This window comes from Acromyrmex echinatior, chromosome 13, assembly GCF_024713525.1.
Source record: "Acromyrmex echinatior isolate Ae372 chromosome 13, ASM2471352v2, whole genome shotgun sequence".
In the NCBI taxonomy this organism is placed as follows: domain Eukaryota; kingdom Metazoa; phylum Arthropoda; class Insecta; order Hymenoptera; family Formicidae; genus Acromyrmex; species Acromyrmex echinatior.
In genome coordinates, this window is record NC_141864.1 from 660,701 (window position 1) to 678,225 (window position 17,525).

General features: G+C 32.7%; 1 protein-coding gene and 1 pseudogene across 6 annotated transcripts in view; both read right to left on the reverse strand.

Annotated features, from left to right (window-relative positions):
- The window catches only part of LOC105153240 (uncharacterized), a 354,849-nt gene that overhangs the window by 257,136 nt on the left and 80,188 nt on the right, over positions 1–17,525 (reverse strand). The gene's annotated exons all lie outside the window — the stretch shown is intronic.
- LOC147907460 (uncharacterized) overlaps positions 6,288–17,525 on the reverse strand; it is a 72,801-nt pseudogene continuing 61,563 nt past the window's right edge. The window contains exon 6 of the transcript XR_015547197.1: positions 6,288–16,616. The product of XR_015547197.1 is annotated as an uncharacterized LOC147907460 (transcript). The remainder of the gene's footprint in view (positions 16,617–17,525) is intronic.

Below are 17,525 nucleotides of genomic sequence, written 5' to 3' on the forward strand. Positions count from 1 at the left end.
GTTAGGTTCTTGTGCACTAGCGCTTACTGCGGATAGCCTTAGGTTTTCATTCAGGGATATCTTCGTTAGTTATATCTGCAGGAAGAGCCCTTTGAGGCCAGCTCTCTCTGTCACGCCCCAGCCAGGAAGGCCCCGATCAGATTTCTAATTGAACTAGGGAACCCGGCATGATTCTCTGGGACAATGGATCCGCAGGATTGTCATCACTCAGAACGTGATTTCACTGGTGAATCGATGTTAATTCTTGTATCTCACCAATGCGGTGTGCTACAAAAGTCGACCATGATCGACTGCACGATTGCAACCACGATAGTATTGTACAGTTGTAGAATCTGTCCATAAATAAATGGATGTTATTGGATACGTAAGACATTTGGAGATTTTGTAGATCTTGATAAGCCGAGCTAGTAGCAATGCACCACATAATTCGAGGCGCGGAAGTGACAAACTCTTTAATGATATCACTCTAGATGTGGAGCAAAATAGGTGTGTGCAATAAGCACCATTGATTGAAGTGGAGCGTAAATAGATGCATGCTCCGTATGCAATTTCGCTAACGTCTGAGAACCTATATAGTTCCAAACGAGATGTTGTTCTGTAGTTGTGACAAGACGAGGAATGTGTATGCAGTTTCCTGTAACTCCGTTTCAAAACGCTTCTATTTGGTATGTAATTCTAAGGGAATCAATTCATCCCAATCAAACTTGAATCGTCAGAGATCCTGCATGATGGATTTGACGAGTAATGTAATTTGACCCAACAGTCCCAGTGGATCAAAAATGAGAGATATGCGCGATAAAATACTTCGTTTGGTAGGTGCCTTAAGAGGAGGCAGATTGATGGACGAATATTTGATACGTTTGCTCGGCAGTCCCATGCAATGCCTAACGTTTTTTTCTCGGCGTTTTTGTCTGAGGATAAAATAAATTCTCTTGGATCGCCGGAGGAGTTCTGATCCTGAAGGCTAAGAGCATTGGATGACCATTTTCTAATCTCTCGAATTTTCCGTCCTGCAGCAATGCAATGATCTTGACGGACAGAGCTTCGTCTACTGAATCGGCCCCCGTGACGAGATCATCTACGTAAAAATCTCGCAATGCTATTTGCGACGCCCTTGGATAGTAATCTGCATTGTCCTCCGCTAATTTTCTTAGGGCTCTGATAGCCAAGAATGATGCTGATGAAATACCATAAGTGACAGTGAGTAATTCAAAGGTCTTGATGGCGACTCTCGCCAGAAAATACGCTGCAATGGTGTCTGAGTTGAATCGACCAGAACTTGCCGATACATCTTTGCTATATTGGCGGTAAGAGCGATTTTGAATGTTCGGAATCTGGCCAAAATGGAGAAAAGATCCTCTTATAGCGTAGATCCGACTATCAATGCATCGTTTAAAGATAGTCCGATCGTGGTTTTGCATGAGCCGTCAAATACCATCCGGAACCTCATAGTGGAGCTCGTTTCATTTCGTATAGCATGGTGTAGGAGATAGAAAACTGAAGAGCTAGAGCTAGGCATCGTGTCATTGGTCACCTCCTTCATGTGGTTCAAATGTATGTATTCATCCATGAACTTCTTGTATTCATCATACATGCGGGGTTGAGCGATGAGCCGCTTCTCCAAAGATTTGAAACGTTTTAGAATGATGTCCTTGGATTCTCCCAAATCGCTCAGTTTGTCTTGCTTTATTGGCAGTTTGATAAAACGCCCTTTCATATTACGTCTTACACCTTGTAGGAATGACTCTTCACAAGTCTTTTCTTCGGGGGAAAATGGCGTAGGAGTAGTATCATGTTCAACCTCTCAAAACCGATTCAATGTGAGCCTTAAGTCATCGAGTGAGATTAAGTGAAAGTTAAGAGAAGAGACAGATCTGGTTACTTGGTGTGATGCCAGAAATGATCCATCCAAAATGTGTCTTTTGCAAAGTCGGCTGATTTTTTAATTGTTTGATCTGACCCGCACAAATGAGCCTCCAGAAGGACTCGGCCCAGATTAAAATATCAATGTTAGCTGATATGTTAAAACAGGGATCAACGAGTTTTATATGTTTTGGACATGTTTACAGACACACTTTGCATGGGTATGAAATGCTATGGCAACTGCTATGTTATTTTTGGAAGCACTACGCAATTCATTTTTTCGCAGAAATTACTAAAACGCGATTTGACGTAAAGATTAACTACTTTATTAGCATGGATTACTTCATCCATGACTCCCGCCACTGATACATCAAGAGGTCGTTCCTCAAACTTCAATCGATTGGCTAATTCTTTCGTTATGAAGTTCATTTGAGATCCGCTGTAATGCTCGACAAGAATGAATTTGATTATTGGAATCATATACGTTGATAATTGCGATAGATAATAGAATATTTAACGAACGATGACCTGATGCACACTGCGTGGCGATGGTGAGTGACGGATTGGTAACTTGATTTGTTGATGGCGTGTTTGATTCCGATTGATCGGAACTGTTTGGAGTACTTATGTGTAATAATGTGTTATGTTTTTTGCTACAATTTGCGGCAATTACTTGAATTACATGCTTTCACTTGATGTGTGTTCGATCTCAAACAGTTGAGACATAAATGTGCCTTTTTCGGCCTTAATTCAATCTTCAATTCGATAAATTGAGGAATTCTTTACAATGTTATATTGAATGATTTTCTTTGCAAATAGTACAAGAAAGATTGGATGTAGCAATATTTAAAAAGCTTAATAGAATTCTTGATTCTCCGATGCTTTGGAATTAGTACATGGTAGATCTTACAATAGCGTAAGATCCGATGGACGTGGACTTTGAATTGCCACTATGCTTTGATGTGATACTACTTGTTACGTTATTGTAAGATCTACCATGTATTGATTCCAAAGCTTGGCATCAGAGAGTTAAGAATTTTATTAAGTTTTTTAAATCTGGCAGGTCTTTTCTCTTGATACTTAATTCCCACGCTTTGCTGGTGGCTACATCCAACTTACAAATAATAAAATGAACATTAAATCATCCCAATAATTAGTGGGCCTTCTGAGGGCCTTAAACGCGCGCAAATGTTTAAGAATGGTGTCTAATAATTCGCGAATCATGCTGTGATTTTCCTTACGTACAGCTGGTACTTCAAATAAGGCGCGAACATGCTTTTGAACAAGCTATCTCTGATTGTCGAAACGTTCTTTGACCGCCGCCCATGCTTCATGATAATTAGCTGCAGTGGTCTTTATAGATTTGATTATATATATAGAGGCAGTATCCTTTAAGGAAGACATCAGGTAGTGAAATTTTTCGACTTCATTTTTCGCTTCATTTGAATGGATTAGCTTTTCAAAGATGTACTGAAGGAATATCAATCATCATATGCACCTGCAAAAACTGGTAAATCTATTTTAGGCAATTTGACACGCGTTTCTCTCGAGCTAACCGCGTGTCCATTAACGTTTGATGAAGTTGGCTGAGATGCGTTTTTGTCCATACGCTCAATGAGAGCGGCATAACGAACCATTAACTGGAAATAAGGGGCTTCAAAATTGTCACGCTGTTGCGCTTGTTGTTCATGAAGAACCTTCTTGTCAGTGTTTGAGGGATCTGCGTATTCCAGAATTTCTATGCGAGATTGAGCCGCTTCGAAGTGACTCCATAATTCAGACAATCTTTGTTTGCGCTCAGTGAGATCATGCTGCGAACCGCAGTTGACGTCGAAATTCTCGATGAAAGTTTTTAGCCATGTGGCCACGGATTTTATGTGAGCTCTCTTGTTTTTTGCGTCTGCTAATGTGAGTGTTTCCATTATGAAACGTTAAATGTAATGCGTGATATCGACTGCGTAACAATGCGAAGTCATTACAATATGGCAATGTGGCAGCCTGGCCAATGAAATGTAAAACTCTATGAAAATGCAAATGGCCGCCCGTGCAGGCAAGAATCTAGATTCTTCTGACAAATATAAAATGGCAGCTCTTATGATCCAGAGTAATAATATACAATATGGCGGCTCTTGTGAGCGCCGAAAATGATGAACGATGTATGGCGTCACTTGAACGAAAGCAAAGACCTCTCTATGCCGCGTCTACTTGAATATGCGCCTAATGCACGATATTGTAAATATAATGGAATTTTTTTACCTCGCAATGTATGCTGAGATAAGGTTTATGAGTACTTATTGTGCGATTGATACGCTTGCACGTTACCTTTGAAAATGGATATAGTCTGTTTATGCATATAATATTTGCATTTGTCAATTCACCGAAATCCGAAGTCTGTCGGAATTTGTGAAAATCCGGCTCGAAAGACCAATGTTAAGGAAAGGACCGTGTTGTCCTTGTTGCGTTAAGTGGAACGCGATTTTCTTTTCGTCAAAGACCTGTGTCTCTTGCCCTATGGCTTGTCGATGATCTGTGTCGCTTGCCCTGTGGCCACGCACGATGTAATTCGGCAGCGCGTAATAAATGAGGCAGTTTGGTGAGAAAAGCTTTGTAAGAAAATATTTTAATGCATCTTAGGTTACAACTCGCACCGTATAATATCAAAATATTATTTAAAAATTTTAGTCTAGATTTGATTGAATTTGTATTGATGCAAGATTTTTGATTGAATAGATCTTGAATTGAATATAAAGTAATACTTGCATCAAAATAGATTCAATTAAATCAAAACTAAAATCTTTAAAACAAAATTACAATATTCTTGCCATATATATGAGTATATTATGGTTGATTGAAGAATAGTCTTCTTTCTAATGTTATTAATTTTATTAAAAGAATAAGAGCATGTGTGAAAAGTTTACTGTAACTTAAATATTTTAATATTCGTCAAACATTTTATTACATAAATGACGGTATTTGTGTTATATTATAGATGCCAAATAAAAATTTGCTCACCGGTTACGCACGTGAACACGAGAAGATGGTCGCACACACAACAATGACGAGTAACACAACGGATTCACTCGCGCGCATCTCCTCCCCTTTGGTGGGCCTTACCAGCGCCACGGGAACGCTGTAGTCATGTCGGTAAGCCGACGTACTCGTATTAGATCGGCTGAGCTAGACTTATATTAACAAACGCCAACAAAAATCTCAGAATTAACTCAAGAATCCGACATTTTAAGGACAGAAGTTTGTTTTAAATCACCCTGTATAAGCTGATTTTTGAGACATGTAAACAACAGAACCTGGAGGCATGCCGTCTTCAAATTCTAGTTTTTTTATTTTTGCCTTTCATTATACAAACCGGAAGAAGAAATATACCCTCTGCATTACAAGTTATTATTGTTATGGTTTCTCCTTTTTCACAAGATGTTATGGAGAAAACAGATTTTGAACCTTTTTCAGCGATAACATGGCTTGAACGATTATTTAACTGTAAACTCGTTTCATCCATATTATATATAGAACCTGGCTTATTAAGCAACCCATTTTGTTCAAAAATTTCATCCAGAAGATTAAAATACTTTCTCTTTGTCTATTCATACCAAGACTTCTAGCAAGAGATAACCTTCTGATTTGCGTACAGAAACATCAATGTCTAGACAAAAATGAATAAAGTCAGTCATATCCAGTTTTTTCAATATCATTATTAAATCTGTGTTTGATTTTAAGTTGATTAGTAAAGTTATAAGCTAATGTACGTAGATTATCTCGGGTAAACGGAAAACTAATTTAATATTTTCATATGTTGTACCATCTTTTCTTCATTTTTCTTTCCAAGCATGCAAATAGATCTCATTCCATCTTTTATTACGTTACCAAATTTAAATCTTCTTTCAAGAGTTTTTCTAGGAATACCATTTTGAATGCTTGCTTGACGTATAGAAATGCTTTTTTAAATGGCTTCTAGAGATGCAATTAATTAATTTTGCGACCATTTACCTCTCATACATGTATGTCTTGGATTGTTATTTTTATTTGGCATCTATAATATAACACAAATATCGTCATTTATGTAATAAAATGTTTGACGAATATTAAAATATTTAAGTCACAGTAAACTTTTCACACATGCTCTTAATTTTTGCTTAATTTTTGCTTTAATAAAACTTAATAAGATTAAAAAGAAGACTATTCTTCAATCAACCATAATATACTCATATGGCAAGGATATTGTAATTTTGTTTTAAAGATCTTGATTTGATTGAATCTATTTTGATGCAAGTATTACTTTACATTCTATTCAATCAAAAATCTTACATCAATACAAATTCAATCAAATCTAGACTAAAATTTTTAAATAATATTTTTGTTATATATGTATATATGTATGTATGTGAGTATATTTTGATTTAAAAATAATGTTTTTTTTCTTTTTATGAGTTTAATACAAAAATATTTCAAATTATCGCCCAACGCTATAAAAAGAATGAATCATTAAAAGAAATATTTTCTGAATGTAGCGAAGTGTGTTTAGCATCTATTAAATCAAAACTAAAAGAAACATCTCAGTTTTAAACAAGAAATTAAATTACATGTATTTGTAGTAACTTATCAAATATATGTGTTGAATGTGAAGAGGATTATGAGTTCACAGAGGAAAAAATGGATTGAATTCAATGCATCAACTGTAAGTAAGCGGTAGCTATATGAAATATGTAGATTATTTATTGATGTTTGCCACAAACTCAAGGTACGTTCCGAATTACAAAGCATATAATGCGTTGTCCTTGTTATTCACTGAAAGAATAAAATACTTCACGCTTTTCATGCTATGCGATGTCGGGCTATTGAATAAGATTCTAACACTCACGATTATCGCGATATTTACTGCAATTATAATAAAATCAAAGTGAAAAATCCTAATACTTATTTTTATTGCATATTATCCACAATAACTACTTACAATAAAAACTTTAACAACATGAGCTGTGATAAGCTGCAGTCAACTTTTGTCTTACAGAACGATGTTGAGATTAAGCTATGACCGTTTTGGACGCTCTTTTGGACGCGCTTTATTCATCGTCTAGTCTTTATCGTACAGATAAAACAAAGATGAAAGCGCTAATAACATCTATACTAAACGCAGTCTTTATTCAACAGATGTCGATTGCGTCAGATTGCATTGGCCAACTTACCACGAAAAAAATGAGCTATCTTGCTCAACTATAATGGAAAGCCATAGTATTTATAAAAATAAATGAAAATGAATATTAATTATAGGTTGCATTGCAATTTATGTACCTTTATTGTGTATGTAATGTTGATTATGGCAGGTTAACTGTAATTTATTCGACATTCTAACAGTTTTTAGCAGACACATACATAACTTTACAGATAATCTAAAGTAAAAATATTAGATAATATTTATAATATTGTTATTTTGAATAATATACTCACATAAACTATTGTAAATATTATCTTTAAGAATAAAAATGCATTATTTAGCAATTACTGGAGAAATTCTGGCCTATGGCCATCTTTTCCGTATGGCTATAATATTCTATTATTTATTAAAAATCTATTATCAATTTATTATAATCTATTGAACGCATTACAAGTTTCAAATTAAAAACAATTACAAATCAAAAAAAGAGTACAAATTAATGAATTTATTATTAAATAATTTACATACTAATTAATATGACTACAATAAAAGAAAAAAAAACATTACAACTTAATAAAATCATTAAAAAAATCTATCTGGCGTATAGTAGCGGAGGAAGCAGGAAAGAGGTTGTAAAAGAATTCCACCGGAACTAAGAAGTGAAGATGGCCAGATTGTGGCCGAAATGTCTAAAGATTTTTTATTAATGTAATGATTTATTAAATTTCACAAACAATATCTAGTGCTGTGGTTTTATGCTCCTCTTTTTGTATGTTTTAATTTATAAACCACGTTTATTATAATTATTTATTAAGAAGAGTGAAATTCGGTTTCATGGGGATTGAAATAATTGAGCCCGATTGTAAAGGTGCCCTCGGGAGGAAATGCGGTAGAGCATAGGAATTGTCTTATGAGTGACTCATATGAGTCACTTTCTTGTATGAGGAAATAGGATGATGGTGGAGGAGGAATTTCCTCTAGAAATTCCATGCTATTCGTAGAGCTTGCCGGAGATGGAGTTTCTCTAGAGAAGACTGGGATCAAAATAACAGATGAATCAGGTATAAAAATAGAAAAAGAAGGGTGTCTGGTAAGATTCGCAAGATCAAGGCGTCTGACAACGGGGGGAATTAGGTAATGGGAAGGTACACGTGGAAGTGGAGAGAGTAAGTGGGAAAGTGATCGGGGAGCCGCTACTATAGGCAACGGCCGAATTGAAGAGTGGACTCGCTGATGCTGGCGGAGCCGATGGTGGTAAAGATGGACGAACGACCTCAGCAGGATCTATTGATTCTGAGCAGGATTCTGAGAGTTGTTCGCGTTCTCTAGGTATTCCGCGTATGTCTCCAGGAATCTATGCACTTTCAAATAAGTCCGATTCCGAAGCCAACTTCTAAACGGATGGTTGATTCTTGAGCATGGCACTATGTTTGTTTGATAAGTTAAATTGAGCTTTGCGGAAAATATAAAGGTGAAAGGAGACCTACTGTTTCAGTTTGTCTTCTGACTGGTTTAGTGGCCTTCTCTTGTTGAAATGAATGTCATCCCGATCTGAAATGAATGTTGAAATGAATGTCATCCCGAATGGAATTCAATGAAGTCTTTGATCTTGTGCACTTTTCGATTTAATAATTGTATATACAAGACGAGACCGTGCGTAACTAACTCACTGAATACTGGCTGAGAAAATAATGTCCGACTGACAAGTATAACTGAGTGAGTAAAGCAAAATAAGAAAGGAAGAAAGGAACAAAAGTAAGAAAGAAAGTATCGCAGTGTTACGGTTTATGTAAGAGGTCTTTGGAAAATAGTTCTTTGATGGAATGTGTTAAGTTGGAAAATCAAGGATTCGGGTTGATGAAGTTTTTCCGCACTTGGTAGAAAATTTGTTTCCCCGAGTTATTACTGGAGATCCACTTCTAAAATTGCTCCGCACAAGTTTTAATCTCTTGAAAACTTATTGATGATATCATCACACCTTCTCTAAAGGTTTTGGACTTACAGTCCCTTATTGGCGGGATTAGTTTAATCCATTTGAAGAGAGAGGGTTTGACTCATTGTCCCTTCCGAACGATTTGGTTATGATTTACTCGAATTTTCATATTTCTTTTTTTCTTCAATCTCCGATTTTTCTGTTATTACTCGAACGTGCGTTCTCTTGTCTAGACAGTATTTGCTTAAATTTTATGATCGATAATTTAAAAAAGAGACAAAAAATTAAACGCTATGTTTGTCATCCTACATTTATTTGATCAATTTCCAGTTGTTGACAAAAAAGTGTCCTTCAACTTGCTTTTACGCCTTTGAAATCAATTTTTATCTACACAGAATCCCTGATCCTTATTTAGACCTTGTACTTAAACCGAGCTAAAACCAATCGTGTTTAGACAGGATTTCTTCCATTTGCAATCCCTGTCATAAGTTTTCTTGCCATGGATCAGGAGATTCTGGATATCTATGTTTTTGCTTATTTTTCCAATATTACTAGGAAAGTATCTAACGACACGTTTCTTGAATATAGTCACGCTCGCCGATCGATAAACTGTTAACGTTCAAATTTTTGTTCGCACTTTAATTAACGATTATTTTATCAAATGTTCACGAAACGAAGAAATCGTGGAGTATAGTGGACATAACATAATCAAAAACATAATTTTTTAATTACTTCGTTAATCAGCAATCAGAATATCAAATTTTTTGGTTACTTGATTAATCAGTAATCAGAATGTAAATAATTTTATTAACTGGAATATCGGTAAGCAGACTTAAAAATTTTTCAATAATTCCATTTTACTCAATAATCAGTATCAAATATTTCTTGATTATTTAATTGATTATTTTTTAAATTAATAACATTAATTTATAAAAACAATTATTTTTTAAATTAATAACATTAATTTATAATAACATTAATTTACAATATAAAAAAACTTTTTTTTAATTACTTTACAGACAAGATGCTCCTTATAAATTTTTAAATGCCGAAGACGATGCCATGAGTTAAATTTCATCATATTACGTCAGATTTTCGAAATAATTGAGAATTAATGTGCAAAAAATTTTTTAATAGAAACAATTAACACTAACTCAATAATTAACATTAACAATTAACTTTTAAATTTCTAATGAAAATAATTGTTTGTCCTCTATAAAGTGAATTCTTTAATTTTAATATCTTAATATACAGTTATGTGTTGGAGAGATTTAAATACAAAATTTTTCTGCCTATGATGACGAAGTCATACGTATTTCTAATTTCTCTCCAATCACTGAGAAAAAAGATTGAATTACTAAATAGATATATTTGATCTGAATGAGGAATTCTGTTTATATAAAAAAACATTTCGTAAGATTTATTAATTATTTCTATCAGTGCAGTATCTAAAGCAAAAATTTAATACGGATAGTATATAAAGAAATATCATTAAATTTATAAAAAGACATCAAATATTACTCAAAAAGATATCAAATATTTACTATATTTTATGTTTTATTTTTTGCTCTTGATAATACAATTTGGTTTGGAGAATACTTTTTTTTTCAAATTTTTCATTTGTCAGAAGATTAAATTTCTTGATGTTGAACATTGTTGCGACGTTAAACATTCTTTCGACTGGTGCCGAAGATGTAACAAAATATTAAATTCGAGAAATGCTGATTTAATTGTTGGATAAACATGTAAAATTGACAAATCGTTATTCTGTTCTTGACAGAAACGTTGAAACTCTATTACGCAGTAATCTCTACAATAACTTGATCATTTAACTGATATTTGATTTCATTATTGAAATCACAGCCATCGTTACTAACGGTCATGTCTGTAAAATTTTCTAATGAAATATGATTACATGAAAGTTTATCTTAAAATTAGTGACGCATTTAACTAAAAACTGTTTGCAAACCATTCTATATAAAATCATCAATGTTTTTTTCAAGCAAAATCCAAAAATTATATTGTATATGTTTAATGAATCGCATTTAAACAATACAAACTTAATTTATATTATCGTATACAATTATTACTTCAATTATTACTTCAATTATTATTTCAATTACGGTTAATTAAAGTCTTTTTCATAATTATAAATTAAAAGTGTTCAATATCGAGAAATTTAATTGTTTGACAGATGAAAATTTTGAAAAAGGAGTACTCCGAATCAAATTGTATTATCAAGAATAAAAAATAAAACGTAAAGTATAGAAAATACTTGATATCTCTCTTTCAGTTTTTTATAAATTTAATAATATTTCTCTATATATTATCCATTAAATTTTTGCTTTAGATACTGCATTGATAGAAATAATTATTATATCCTACGAAATATTTTTTTATATAAATATTGGATTGGCAAGAAAATAATTGCGTTTTTTTAAAAGCTCATATCAGTAAAAACCACAATTACTTTCTTACCAACCAATATAAACATATCTTGATAGATTAAAGTTTCAGCTTTAAGAATCTCTTTTTTAAATTGCGATACGACAATTTTTAACGAGTTATGAGAAATTAAAGTAAAAATGATCCTTTTATTTAATCCGCGATAATCTGTAACCAAAAATCGTAGGAATATTTAAAGAAAAACGATATTGTAGGGAAAGTATCAAGCTTTCACGATAGGTAGTCGAAAATTTTCTCAAATTTGTTTTGGGCACGTTACAAACCCACAAAGTACGAAGAAAATTTTTCATCTTTTTCAGCTCGTAGTTTTGGTATGTAAAAATGACTAAACTCATATAAATTTAAAAAATGCGATAAGCTTTTAAAAGTAGAGATTTCAAGCTTTAAAACCTTTTTTTTTAAATTTAAATTTCATTCATTATTGACAAAGTTGTATATTGTGTATACAACTTTGAGCTAAAAAAATGAAAGTACTTCCTTGCCAATCCAACATATTTCCTTATTCAGATCAAATATATTTATTTAGTAATATAATCATTTTTCTCTGTATGTGAATGGAAAAATTAGAAATATGTATGACTTCGTCATCATAGGCAGAAAATTTGCTGTTTTAGAAAAGTTCTGTAAATCTCTTCACATAACTGTATATTAAAATATCAAATTAAAGAAATCATTTATAGAGGACAAACAATTATGAATTTTCATTAGAAATTTAAGTTAGTGTTAATTGTTTCTATTAAAAAAATTTTTGCACATTAATTCTCAATTATTTCGGAAATCTGACGTGATATGATGAAATTTAACTCGTGGCATCGTTTTCGGCATCTAGAAATTTGTAAGAAGCATCTTGTATGTTCAAGTAACTAAAGAAAAATTTTTTTGTAAACTAATGTTATTAATTAAGAAAATAATAAAAAAAAATCAACTAAATAATCAAGAAATTTTTGACATTGCTTATTCAGTAATGGAATTATTGAAAAATTTTTAAGTCTGATTACTGATTACTTCAGTTATTAAAATTATTTACATTCTGAATACTGATTAATCAAGTAATCAAAAAATTTGATATTATGGTTAATGGAGTAATTAAAAAAATGTGTTTGATTACTTAATTAATCAAATAATTAAATTTTTTTCTTTTATTTGTTGATTAATCAAGTAATTAAATATATATATTTTTTAATAGTGATTAATCAATTAATTGGAAAATTTTCGAATTTGGCTAATGATTATCTAAGTAATCAATATAATATATTACAGGACCGTACATGTGTGTGTGATAACACAAACTATAGAACTGGAAAGGATACGGGCAGTAGGAGTCAAGCGCAGAAAACGTCGCAACAAATAATATACCTGTGGAGTGTGAAACTTCTTTATTCACTAAAACGCACTTACATGTTTCGGCTCACTTTTGAGCCTTCCTCAGAGACAACATAAACTAATATACACATATATAAAAACTGTGAATAAAAGTTATTCTGTTATGATGAGCTCCCCTATATTGATTTTAAATGTCGGATTTAAAATCAAAAAGAAAGAAAAAAGGAAAAAAAAAAGGAAAAGAAATTAGGAAATATCATAAAATATTATAGAATATGGAGAGAGAGAGAGAGAGAGAAAACTAATTTATCAAAGAACTATAAGATTATAATTAATTATCCAGCAAATATAAGAACGCTCACTATGTTCACAGAGCACCATATCGCAAACTTTATTCTAAAAATAATTCAAGAACTGGCTCCTGATAAGATTTTTTTAGTTGGTCAGTCAGTATCAGACACAGTGAGACACTTTTTGTTTTTTTGCTAGTAATTTTTCGAGATATCAAAAATGTAACATTAAAGCATTAATCAATTATAAGAACAAAAAAGTTAGAAAATAATCGATAAACACACCAGAAAGACTCATTACTGCGTACGAACGACACTGACTGATTAGACGTAACAATAAATCACACCTTTATAGCTTGTCTATGATCGGGAGGTAGGCCTTGGGAAACCTCTCCATATCCATCTGCAGGTTGAGTCCATGCATCTGTCTCCTGATGAATGTCATCTGCGAAATCAATCTCTTTCTGTAGTGAGTCTCCTCGTCCAGTATTGTAACGTTATTCCAACCGAAATCATGACCTTCTTGTAACCGATGCTCCGTTATGACATTACGAGTATACGTATTCTATCGGACGTGATTCTTATGCTCCGTAATTCTTGTCCTCAGCTATCTACACGTCTATCTCACATAACTTGTATCGTAACTATTACACAAGATCTTATAAACAACATTCGACTTCTTGTCACGCGGTAAAGGGTCCTTATGCACCCTAATAAATTCTCGCAATTTATTAATATTGTAGAACGATACGCTCGCTATTAGATCTACTAAACTTTTCAGTAATATCACGAACAAAAGGAACAGTAAACCACGAAGACTGCACTACTTCAACCCTGTTATCATTAACAACACTGTTCCTATTACTAATCACATACTATAATAATTACAGACAATATAATAATTTTCTTTAAATGGTTGTTAATATTCTCAAATATAAAGTTCAATGGATAATCATTCTCTAACATTATTTCAATAATGAAACACAAATTATCAAGTTGAAATTTAGGATTTGAAAGCAAAACTATCAACTAATCCCGCGATTGTACTTATTGTTTGAGAAATCGGGAGCTGTGACCAAAAATTCAAATATCTACCCGAAAAAGTCGGTTTGTGGTACCAATTAAACTCATTATTCCTAATCACTGTAACATTCAAAAAATTCAATTTATTCTCCTAAACTGAAGCCTAAGATGCTGAAAATTAAAAATATCAAGAATGGAACTAACCGAACACGCATGTGCCGCCAATAATGTTAACAAACCTATAGTAAAAGAGCAACGGAAACCGAATCAAAGACAAAGTTCTAATCTGCAGTTTTTGGATAACTAGATCCGCGATGAGGAAACAACGAAGAGCCCATAGGAGTCCCATAGTTCTGCCTACCATATATATAATACTATCAAAGACAAAGAAAGTAGAATATAAAATGAACTGAATCGCTTTGATGAATTCCTCTTTCGATAAACAACAATCTCCAGAAATAAATCGCTAATGGTCTTTAACATAGTCCATCCCATAGTCAATGGACGTTAGTGAAGAGGCTCAGTGACACTAATTGAAATTCATCACTCAAACGTCTACCGTCTACCATTAAACAAGTTTAAAACTATTTTTGATATGACTATCTGCCTTAAGAATTGTTTTTATAATAATGTTATGAAAAAACACTGCTAACGAGTACAAAGAGCTATTTATTGAAGAAATTATTATACGAAAGGGTCAGTCCTGCTTACGTATCTTCGGAAGAGCGTAGATCCTCAGAAGTATCCCATCATTACATAAACTAATCTATATGTCTATAATTAATATAAAATCTATATGTGGAATACACATATCAACTATATACTTTTTTCTTTCCAGCTAACTAATAAAGCGCGTAAGACCGTTACCGTCCTCCTCGTCGCGTCCTTTTCAACTATCTCATAAGTATTAACATCCTGAAACAACTCATTTACCTTGAAAATGTACACCTGTCTATCCAATGCTATTGTCATATTTCCCTTATCCGCACGAGTAAAAATAATCCTATTATTCATAATTCATCATTTCCCTTAAATCATTGATCAATCATGATCATTAATCAATCATTTCCCTTAAAAAAACCCTAGTGTCTTTTGCTAGCTATGACAAACTCCTATCTATCTCCGTACAATGTAGGGAACATGAAACTAAGTTATTTGGTACAGGAAATAAGTGGTTCGAGAATGAGATCCGCTCATCAATAAATTTGTAAATATTACTTTAAATATACTTAATAAGATTGATCGTTGAATTTAATCTATTGTTCAAAGATAAGGCAAAGTTATCTCCCAATTGTAAAAAGTTCTGTATATTAAGAGATATGGAAACACAACTGTATATTAAGAGATATGGAAGTTGACAAATTCACGAACCAGCCATTCCTTTGTAAGATAAATGAAAGAGAAGAAATCAGTGGAAGAAAGGGCTGAGGATCAATCTGTATTTCTCTGACTGTCTCAACATTTGGATTCTATATGTTAGGATACAACGACAACCAACACTAACACTATCCTCCAACACTTCATCCCTATCACGATCAACGCCAACAGACACTGTCTTCTAATAATAGGCCTCATATTTTTAATATTATTATTTGGTAATTCTTCCCTTTGTTTCGACAACAGCCAGCAACACTTCGAATCAATTCTCGTTTTGTGCAAGAAGAAAAGATTTCCCCTGTTTATCAAAAAATTCGGGTACAGTTTTTCCGATTTGCACGTGCTATCAAGAGCATAAAAATCATAACCGATGGAACATGTCAATTCGTAATGTCATTACGGAGCATCAGTTACAAGGAGGCCACGATTTCGATTGGGACAATGTTACAATACTGAACGAATTGCCTCACTACAGGAAGAGATTGATTTCGGAGATAATATTCATCAGGACATAAACACATGGATTCAATCTGCAAATGGATGGAGAGGCTTTCCAAGGCCTACCTCTTGATCATAGATAAGCTATAAAGGTGTGATTTGTTGTTACGTCTAGTCAGTCAGTGTCGTTCGTACACAGTAATGAGTCATTCTGGCGTGGTTATTGATTACTTTTCAACTTTCTTGTTCTTGGAATTGATCAACGCTTTAATGTTATATTTTCCATTTGGTATCTCTGAAAATTACAAGCAAAAAAACAAAAAGTGACTCACTGTGTCTGATACTGACTGGCCAACATTATCAGGACCCAGTTCTTGAATTATTTTTATAGTAATGTTTGCTATATGGTGTTCTGTGAGTATGGTGAGCGTCCTTATATTTGCTGGATAATTAATTATAATCTTAAAGTTGTTTGATAAACTAGTTTTCTCTCAAATTGATATTCTATTTTACGATATTTTCCTAATTTTTTTTCTTTTTTTTTTACTTTTTTCTTTCACTCTTTTTAGTTTTAATCCCGACATTTAAATTCTCGGAAGAAGAGCTCACCATGGCAAGATAACTTTTATTCATAGTTTTTATATATGTTAGGATACGGATTTATTATACGCAGGCTGTAAATATGCGTCCACCTCAACATTCTTCTTTTTTTCAATTTATTTATTTCGTTTTGGACCTGAAACAATTAGATCACTAAAATCATGGATTAAGTCGCGTATTTGTTTAACTAAAAATCTTTTACACGCTAGATTCATAAGATACTGTATCGCAAACAATATTGTTCCATCTCACTTCCATCGGCTATATAATTTTAAATTGTAATTTTTTACGAACAGTTTAGTTAAAAAATTTGAATATGTTAGACATTAATGTGTTATAAATATCTTGATGTTAGAATTGAATGATACTTATAGGAAAATAGATTCCACTTGGTATGTTATTTATTATTTTTTCCTCTTATTAATTTTAAGGGGTGTGTAAGGCTGAGTGAACGTTCACTCAGCTACACATCTTTAAATTAACAAATTTAAAAATATATAACATATAGTACAGGCGATAGGAGTCGACGCTAGTTATCAATTAGCGCAATTCTTAATATTAAATATATAAACCTTGATTTTGGACGTTTCCATTCATGGTTTGAATCTTCAGCAATCTTTCCTCTCTAACACAACTGTTGGATTATTGCATTACAAATTAAATCTCCAACGTTTTTCCTCAAAAAATTGAACCGCTAACTGTTGCGAGGTGAGTCACATACTCACAAAGTTTGAAAGCTGAGTGGCAATGAGAACTCAAATTATATAAATGATGGAGATTCTGAATGTGGAGAATTATTATAACAAACGACTGATATCGGAGATGATGCACATTAATCGTCAGACTATATTACAATTATGAATAAATTAAAAAGTTAATATAAATAATAGTTAAAATCAAACTTTAGTTCACTTACATGAAAAAATTAAGTTTATTAGATACGACATAACTGTTTGATAGACGAAATGTAAAATGAAAATTGAGAGAAACAGTGGACAACAAAACATGTACTTACAAAGGCAATAAGTATAAATAATAAATAATA